The sequence below is a fragment of the Anolis carolinensis genome, chromosome 3, assembly GCF_035594765.1.
Source record: "Anolis carolinensis isolate JA03-04 chromosome 3, rAnoCar3.1.pri, whole genome shotgun sequence".
NCBI lineage: Eukaryota > Metazoa > Chordata > Lepidosauria > Squamata > Dactyloidae > Anolis > Anolis carolinensis.
The window spans coordinates 262,438,066-262,447,727 of NC_085843.1; positions in this window are offsets into that span (position 1 = coordinate 262,438,066).

Sequence of the window (9,662 nt, forward strand, 5' to 3'; positions counted from 1 at the left end):
ACTAGATGCTCTTATAAACAGGACATGTCAACCCTGAATGCATGCGATCCATTATAGAAATTATCAATGTGATACAAATGCAGAAATCTGGAAAAAATCAGTAGGACTATGACTTAAATAAATTGATCTAATTGCCTTTCGAAATTACATATTTTACACTTGAAGTATGACCATTTTCTGAGGGCAATCTAGAAATGAAATGCTTAAAAGGTTTACATTTTCAGGTGCAAAGGCAAAGCCTGGAGAGTTGCGCTACAATAATATTCTTACATCTGTTTTGCAATGAGGCATTTGAATGGGTAAGATATTGCACATCTGCCGTTAGTTGGAATGCTGTCACTTGGCTGAAAAGGAAGCCCTTTGGGCTTTTCAAGACCTATGGCTGGACTGGACGAGTCTTTCAACTCATCAGGCAAGGTATTTCTGTTGTCTTTAGAGAACTGTTACAGTTTTTGGAATGGTATTTGGCCCAATTGTTGTAATGAGGCCGTTTGGATAAAACGCACTCCCTCCAAGCAATCTACTGCTGAATTATGCGTGGTTAAAGCTTGAAAACATAGCTGTTGGATATTCTGAATATTAAAAGAGGTTACTGTTCAAAATCCATCAGGTTTGCATGTATAAATACCATTTTTAAAGAGGCAAATTGTGTTAAGAGGCTAATATAATTTAACAAAGTATATTGCTCAAAATGTGTATTTTTACACTGTTCTACAGTGCATATTATAGTTTGTTGCCCTTGACTCAAATTTAAATTCAAATTTAGCCAAAAGGAACGAATGCATCCCTCAAATCTATATAGAGGGACAGTTTTCATATACTACTTTGAATAAATCATTTCAATATCCCATTCAAGAGCCACTAACACAGGCTAATTACCCCATATTGTAGACAACAATGGTGATGCCGAAGGTAAGAATATATTGGCCTGCTTGAGACAGTCTTCTGGCCCCATATATAATAAATAAGAATTTGTAATTATTGTACCAGGGATGCACTTATGTATTCTGATACATCATTAAAACAGTTCTGGTTGTAATATGTTCTCTACAAGTTGAAATTTTTAAAAGTCATTTCCTTTGAATTTAGCAATGCTGGTATCAATGACAATATTGTGTGGCATTTGGCTTGTCTGCTTCCTCTATCTTAAAAGCTCTAGGCACAGTCTTTACGACAGATTTGGGAATCTGTAGATGTTACTGAGCTACCATTACCCTTCATTTTTAGTCATGGCTGAGGTTGACAGGCACAGTCCTACAGATTATGGATGGTGACATCTTCTCAAGAGTGCTTGAGTTGAGGCACCTGAATACATCCAATAAGAATTATTGTTGCATTTGCCTCTCTCTCTGTGAATGTGAATTTTATTTTATTGCTTGTGTAGAAGACCAGTGCTAACATACTGCATTCTGCGTGGAGATAGAGACGATACCTATGTTCTTTACTGTAGCTGATGACCAACTCTACACTTCGGATTTTCATTCATTTAGCAGCAATTTGAAGTGTGTGTATACCAGCTGTACTGTTGTTGGCTACCATGCGACATTAACTTGGGGTATGTGAGGATCCATTTCAGTCCAAGGTTTGATGGATTTTTCTTGGTTCCCATTTCCCTGACTGTCTCGAGAGTGTGAGCAGTTTGTATTCTGGAGCCAATGTGTTGCTGGATAACTATATACAGTAGTTGGAAGAAAAATTCACACGAAAATGCACCATTTCCGATGCATGCATAGCACTGTAAAAACATTCAAGCAACTTTAAATATGTTTCATGGAAGAAATACAGGCATCATCTGTAGTCATATGTTCCAGAATAATTCATATTTTCATAGAGCTTTCCTTGAAATTCATGATATCTGTCATTTTTGGTTTATTTTGAATATTTATTGAAACCTGAGCTGCTGCTTAAGTTTGAAACAATAAGAGTTGATGAGGCAACTTCATGTGGAGATGCTTCTAGGTCTATAAATAGATGTAAAATTTTAGATGTAGATGGGGATTTTATTATGGCTCAGAGGAAGGTGTTTTCTGCAGCTTGTGGAGAGGACAGTCTTGGTGGGCTTTGTGTGTACGGTATAAGGAAAGTTTGCACACTTCTGTTCTCCAGTTTTGTTTCCACACATCTCTCAAAGTACTCACATCTAATTAGTGAAGATTATGAGATCAGCCTTTTTAATATTTAACACTCTGGGCTTTTGTGTAATACCGCAGGGAGTAGGAATTCTTAATCACCCAGGAAACAAAAGATGCTAATCTGCTTCCTACTTCAAAGATGCTTTTTAAAATAAACAATCATAACTCAACCTATAGCACAGAGAATGAATCATGGGGGAAATTAATCTTGCTAGTTTGGAGAAACAGCTGTGAACTTCACGTACACTACAAACTGGCTATATCCACTTTTTGAATGGAAAGAAAGAGGGTTGTGCATACTAATTATTTTCAAAGTTAGCCATATGATATTTTAGACTTTAAAGGCAGGTAAGGGGGAACGGTTTGCTTGTTGCATTGCTTAGCCATGAAAATCCACTTGGTGACGTTATGCGAATCACATACTAACCACCTCATCACAAAAGGCACTTTTCAGCGGTATACGTCAGCTTTGCCCTACATCTCCCACAGAGCCTGCTGGGTCCTATCAAATAATGCCAGTGGGGCTCTGTGGCTGATGTAGGGCAGAATGGGCACATGCCGCCATCATGGCAACACAGGAGGCTTCCTATGTTGTCATAGGAAGCCATGGGGAGAAGCGGTGAGATCAACGCTTCCCACCATGGGATTAGCTGTAACAGGAGCCAGGCAATGCGGAGCATGCGCACCGGGTTCCCCAGGCTCCCCAACAATGCAGGGGGATTCTAGCGGCCATGTGACAAGATCATAAGAGAAAGGCAATGGGAAACTTCTGAATAAATACTGTCACCCCCAAAGCACACACTGTAATTTGGGTCTAAGTTGGAATTGACTGAAAGATCCATAACAACAAATAGGTCAAGGTACCTCTTCCCATCTGTGGCCTAAGGCTAGCCTAAGATCTTTTGTTGCCGTGAGTGCAGAACAAGATGGTACCCTCCCATTCCATACATAAAACCCAGTCTAATTTCTCATTGAATGGTCCTTCAATAGTGGAAGTGGGGCGGGGTTTTACAGTATATCCGAAAACAGCAGTGCATCTTATGGGGCATAGGGCAAGCTGCAATGCACACAGCCCTCTCTCTCCTCCCAGTGCCCAGTTTTGGTTGCACGAGGTGACCACCTCATTCTGCTAAACAATAGATCTGTGTAGTCAAATCTTCTGGGTCTTTTTTCTGTCACTCTCCCTTTTCCTAGCAATCTCTACAGCTTCACCTTGCATTAACTTCAAACCCTCGAAGTCTTGAAAATTTGCTCATGTTGCATTAGTATCTTCCTGTCCAAAAGCAACTGTGATCTATGAGTCATTCATTTGTATTTTGCGTATACTATTTGCCATTTATCAAGCTCCACCATAACATTTGGTCTTCCCCAATGAAACTATTATAATTATATATGGATGTGATTAATATATTCTTTCTAGGAATCTTTATGATCTCCAGGTCAATTGTATAGTCAACATCTACTGAAGATTGACCATAGAATCACCCAAGAGGACCTTGAGAGTGCTAAAAAAATGGCATTGTAAAAATGTGTGTTTCCCCCCCACTCTTGCAGGGATCCTGCAACCCTAACTCTGAATCTTGTTTTTGTGTATTCAGTAAAATTCTTCTCTTAGACCTCTGTGTGAATACAATTTATTGAGTCCAATTTGCATTAAGACACAAATAATCCCAAAGTAGTTCTAATAAAGGAGCCTCCGGTGGCTCAGTGTGTTAAAGCGCTGAGCTGCTGAACTTGCAGACCGAAAGGTCCCAGGTTCAAATCCAGGAAGCAGAGTGAGCGGCTGCTGTTAGCTCCAGCTTCTGCCAACCTAGCAGTTTGAAAACATGCAAATGTGAGTAGATCAATAGGTACCGCTCCGGTGGGAAGGTAACAGCATTCCATGCAGTCATGCCGGCCACATGACCTTGGAGGTGTCTATGGACAATGCTGGCTCTTCAGCTTAGAAATGGAGATGAACACCAACCCCTAGAGTCGGACACGACTGGACTTAACGTCACGGGAAACCTTTACCTTTACTTTTACCTTAGTTCTAATAAGTACATGCATTCAATACATGTGAGAGTTCATTCATGTGCTCCAAGGGTGGTGTCAAAAGTAAGCCAGTAGTAATCCAATGCCACTTTCAGTTGCTCCAAATGACAGCTTCAGCATTGCCTTCTGGCCCTCCAGCCCTGCCCTGCCCTGCCCTGATGTGGTTGTGAAGGTGAGTCTTTCCCTACTCGAGATTTAGCAAATCAGTAAAAGGCTTCTTTGTGGTAATTTACTGATACAAATAATTTCTGCTTATTAATCTAAATGTTATAGGCAGCTATTTTGATCCAAGAGTGAAGCACCAAATTGTTTTCTCCACTCTGACCCATTTGCTGATATTCACTGTTGCTGCACTTCAGCTGTGGGGATCTAATGATCAACAGGCTTATATTCTACTGGTTGAGTATTTCTTATTTGAAATGTTTGGGACCTGAAATGGTTCCTATTTGATTTTACAATTTGGAATATTTCCATATATATAATGAGATATCTTTGGAGATGAGACCCAAGTTTAAACATGAAATTCATTTTTGTTTCATACTCACCTTATACACATAGCCTGAAGGCAATTTATACACACTATTTTGAAATAAATATATGCATGAAACAAAGTTTCTATACATTGTACCATCAAAAAACATGGGTGTCTCAGCCACCCATGTGGATGATTTTGGAGCATTTTAAGGTTTTCGATTTCCAGCAAAGGAATGCTCTACCTATGTTGTATTTTGGTAATGACCTGTCTATTTAAACTGAGTGTGGTACTTGAGACTTTGCAATACGATGGAGCTACTTTGCAATCAGGGAAGAGATCTATCCAACTGATACACATTAGTGTGTCAAAATACAGTTCTGTGAGCTATTTACCAATGTTTAATTTAGAAAGCTTTTCTTACTTCTTTAAGACCATCATCTCCCCCCAATATCTGGTCATTTGCGGTTTATCATGCATTACCAATGCAGAAGAATTTATTTCCAAAAATCTCAGTTAGGAATTATTTAGCATCAGGATTTTGGTCAGGAGACTGTGCCAAGCTTGAGAAGAGCCTGTGCTTTGTGGCTGCCACAGTTATCATCAGGAAGCTCATACACAAACCTTCAAATTGTCCATATAACTCACTGCTGAAGATGGTTATAGCCTGCTAAAATGTGTTTTACTGCTGACTGGTTTAGTCTGTTACTTGCTGAAGTGGATGCAAATTCCGCTTCAGCTTACAACATAACCGACATTATCGCTAGCATTTGATGTTAGTAGTGTGTGTCTATATAATAAAAGAAGAGCATGATCTAGGTGGTGCTGAGTACATTTCTATAGTTTTAATATGGGAGAACAATTTGAAAGTACTTAGCTGCTGGATGAAGCCCAATATAATCTGTGTGCTCCTGTTTGCCAAGCACTCATGCTATTGCAACTGTGAATCCAAACTATCTGAATCGAATCTCCACATTTGGGATTACAATCAGCCATTACTAGCATGGATAGGCTCGTGCTGATGGGAAATGTAATCCAAAACATACAGGGGATACCTGGTCTGAGGAAGCTGAAGAATGCAGAGGGCATAAAATTGTATAGTCATAAGCAGGAGTTGCAACCTTAACTGTACCACCAACAGCATTTAACCAATGTTGCCAACTTATCCCATATTGTCCTTTTTTGCAGTAGCCCACCAGAAGCAAGCCAAATATGCACAATATTCTTTCAGCAGTTACAAGCTGAGAAAATGTTTATCTTCCGAATGTATTTTCACTGGGCAGTTAAGATTGCAGTAACACTTACAGGAAGAGTTGAAATCCTATAATTCGTATGTCCTTATATACTAGAGTAATAAAGGCTGCTATCACAGTTGATTTGGAAGGAGCAGTATTGTTATCATCCACTGCTTAATATCCGAACAAACAGATGGCCACACAGTAAAGAAGATAATGGGAATCAATACTACACACTCCCGTTTTGATGCCTTCATGAGAGTAGTCTCAAACGCGTTTCAATAATCCCCGAGTCTGGGTCTCATCTTTCATCTCCTGGATCAATGTTTACCAGTGGTCACTTCTAAGGCGTTGATCCATCATGAAATACTTTATGGATAATTGCAAAACCCCCTTGCTGGCATCTCTGTTGACACATCATCAAATGTGGTGTTAGGGCTACATATGAAACTGAGGATTTTATCATCTTCTGTTTAACAATGATTCTTTTTATCCACAAGCAAGTCCATAACTCTTTAAGTCATCTCTTGTCTTACATAGACTGCTGTTATCTTCTCAGTGCATAAGATAATCGTAGCTCTATGGGGATTATTCCCCTGTAGTCTTTGCATATATGGCTGTGGCATGTGGTTGAAGATGCATGGGTCTTTCTCAACAATCTACCACTGTTGAATCAAAAGGGAGGTCTTCAACCCCTTATGGAAGCAGGTGAGATCTTTCTCCAAGTCCAAAAGAAGATTGTTCCACTGATGTGGAGTCAGGTCTTGAAAGGCTCGCCTTGACAGAGCCCTGCACATTGGTGGAACGGAAAATAATCCTTTGCCTGTAGATCTTAAATTTCTAGATTGCAGACTATGCAAGTTGATTTGCCAAGAGCTGGGGGAGATTAGAGTGCAGAGCCCTAAATACAAGACCCAAAGGTTTGAAAAGGGTCCTGGGCCCAAATTGATAGTCAGTGTGGGGCTCTATGGGAGGAAGAAACATGGGAATGTTTCATGAGTTTTCAAACAAACTGGATGGTGCTATTCTGTATTAAAGCCAGAGGAAAATTTATTTTATTATAAAAATCTGTTCAGTTACTTTAATACAATTTCCTAATCAAAAGTCTAAGTTTGAAGAGGTCTCCTGTGGAAAGGATACATACAATTTTTGTCACAGAGTTTGAAAATATAGGATTTGTCACTGACTATATATTCTTTGCCAACCACTAGGTGACACTAGTATCCCATGATATAAACCATTGGTACATTTCTTTTCCTACAGAAAAGTGGAAGTTTATATAAATAATTCCAGAAATGCAATCAGTGTAGTAAAACTATTGGATGTGATTCAGATTATCATTTTACTCTCTCAATATTCAATTCAAAGTTTGAAATGAATTTGGCAACATCATTTCCCTGAAGGAGTAAGATCAGTTTTAAAAAGATGAATCTTGACTCAACTTTCCCCTCAATTAAGCAAAAATGTCCTATAAAATACGGCCTCTTCAATTAATGTACCCAATAATTGAGTCTTATGCAAGAACAAATTACTTTAAGATTGAAATCTCAAACTCATTGAGCCAGGTTGATTTCTGATGAAGAGAAATAATTTTATTTCAGTTTTATAGATAAGACCAGCATATAATGTAGTAAAAAACAGCATTATCCACACCAAAATGAGAAAAGAAACCTCCAAGTTTCCAGAGGAACAAAAACTAAAGTGCATTTAAGGTGTTTAAACAGTCCAATGATGATTAAATATGACTAATGACCAGAAATACTGGGGTTTTTTTTGCAGATCCCTTAATTGGCTCCCATTGAGATGGGTAGATGCTAGATAAATATGATTTCAGATTGCTTGAGAGTTACTATTAAAATAGGCCTAATACAATAGCCCATATTATATCATAATATCAACTCTGTATTTTTTCGTGTCAGGAGCTAATTGAGAAACTGAAGTTTGCTTTTGGTGTGAGAGAACTGGCTGTCTGCAAGGACTTTGCCCAGAGGAAGCTGAGATGTTTTACCATACTGTGGGAGGCTTTTCTCATGTCCCCGCATGGGAAGCTGGAGCTGACAAATGGGAGCTCACCTCGCTGTCTGGATTCGAACTGCTGACCTTTCAGTCAGCAGGCCCTGCCAGCACAAAGATTTAACCCATTTCTCCAACAGGGGCTCCAAATCAAACTCTGTATTGATTTATTAATATTGAAATACAGTAATTAAAAGCAAATTAATAAATAAAGACATTTACTGTAACACAGTCTTACTGTACTATAAAAACAGCTCTGTGAATACGATATTGTTTCTTTGATTTTCTTTGCTCGTCATTTGAGAGTTACTTTCACAGGTGGCCATTGAATTGGGTGGAAAAAGATATTGTTCAGAACCTCACTTTTCTCAAGTTTTCCCCAATGTTCATTGTTGTTTCCACCTGGACTAACAGTTTTAGAGACAAGAAGGTATGTTAGTGTCATAAATGAGCAGTTGCCTCGGCTGTGGAGGGTGATGAGGCTAGCAAGGAGGTTTGTGCTGCTATTTTCTTCCACTAACATAACATTTTCATCTCATTGTGTTCCAAGACTAGATAATGGAGTTGCATATTCATTGCCTTGGTTTCAGAAGGACAAGTTTCATTTACTAGCCCCAAAGCGGATGAACAGCCTGCACCTTTCCTGGATGACCTCTGGCAAATTGGAAATGTAGTATGACATGAGGGTATTTAATTTAGTGCCCACTACAAGTTTGTAGTGGGAGCCCTCGGTAGCACAGTGAGTTAAACCACTGAGCTGCTGAACCTGCTGACTGAAAGATCGGCAGTTCGAATCCTGGGAGCAGGGTGAACCTCCACTGTTAACCCCAGCTTCTTCCAACCTAGCAGTTCAAAAACATGAAAATGTGAGTAGATCTGGCGAGAAGGTAACGGTGCTCCATGCAGTCATGTCGGTCACATAACCTTGGAGGCGTCTATGGACAATGCTGGCTCTTCAGCTTAGAAATGGAGAGGAGCACCAACCCTCAGTCGGACACGACTAGACTTCATGTCAGGTGAAAACCTTTACCTTTACCTTTACCTACAAGTATGTAATCCTACAGCAGGGTTTAGGTAAGCTGCTTTGCCTTTAAAAGATGAAAGGTGTATGAGGAAGTGTGGCCTACCTCTAAGCCAATGGTCTCCACTTGTGGATCCCCAGAAGTTTTGGCCTTGAAATCCCAGAAATCCGAACAGCTGGTAAACTGTCTGGGATTTTGGGAGTTGTAAGTCAAAACACCTGGGGACCCACAGGTTGAAAGCCCCTGCTCTGAGCAATGAATACTATCTGGACTATTCAAAGGAACTGGTTATAGCTCCATGAACTATGTCCCTCCACTTCACTACTATTTTTTTGGTGAGGGGATCAATGGAAGTTTAGCTTGCTTTTCCACCGTGAAAGCTTCCAGTGTCAAAGTAAACAAACAGTGTTGCTTCCTATCATCCCTGAGATTGAGAAGTAATATCTAGAAAGCATCCAGAGATATATAATTTCAGAAATTGAGGTCAGAGATCTTCAGGCCATGTACATGGTAAAGATAACAGTGGAGGGATGGAAATAGTTGGTAGAGAGGCAGAAAGCAGGAGGCCCATCACATTCTAGCTATAAATCCAAGGAGCAAGCGGCAGGCTAAAACTTATTTTATTCCGACAGGCTTTTAAAGATGAAGGTTTTAAAGATCAATTCCGGGGGTGCTGTGGTTTTTAACTTTGAATTGGTTTTAATGGTTTTTAACTGGGAATTTTTAAATACTGTTTATAGTTAATCCTGTTTTA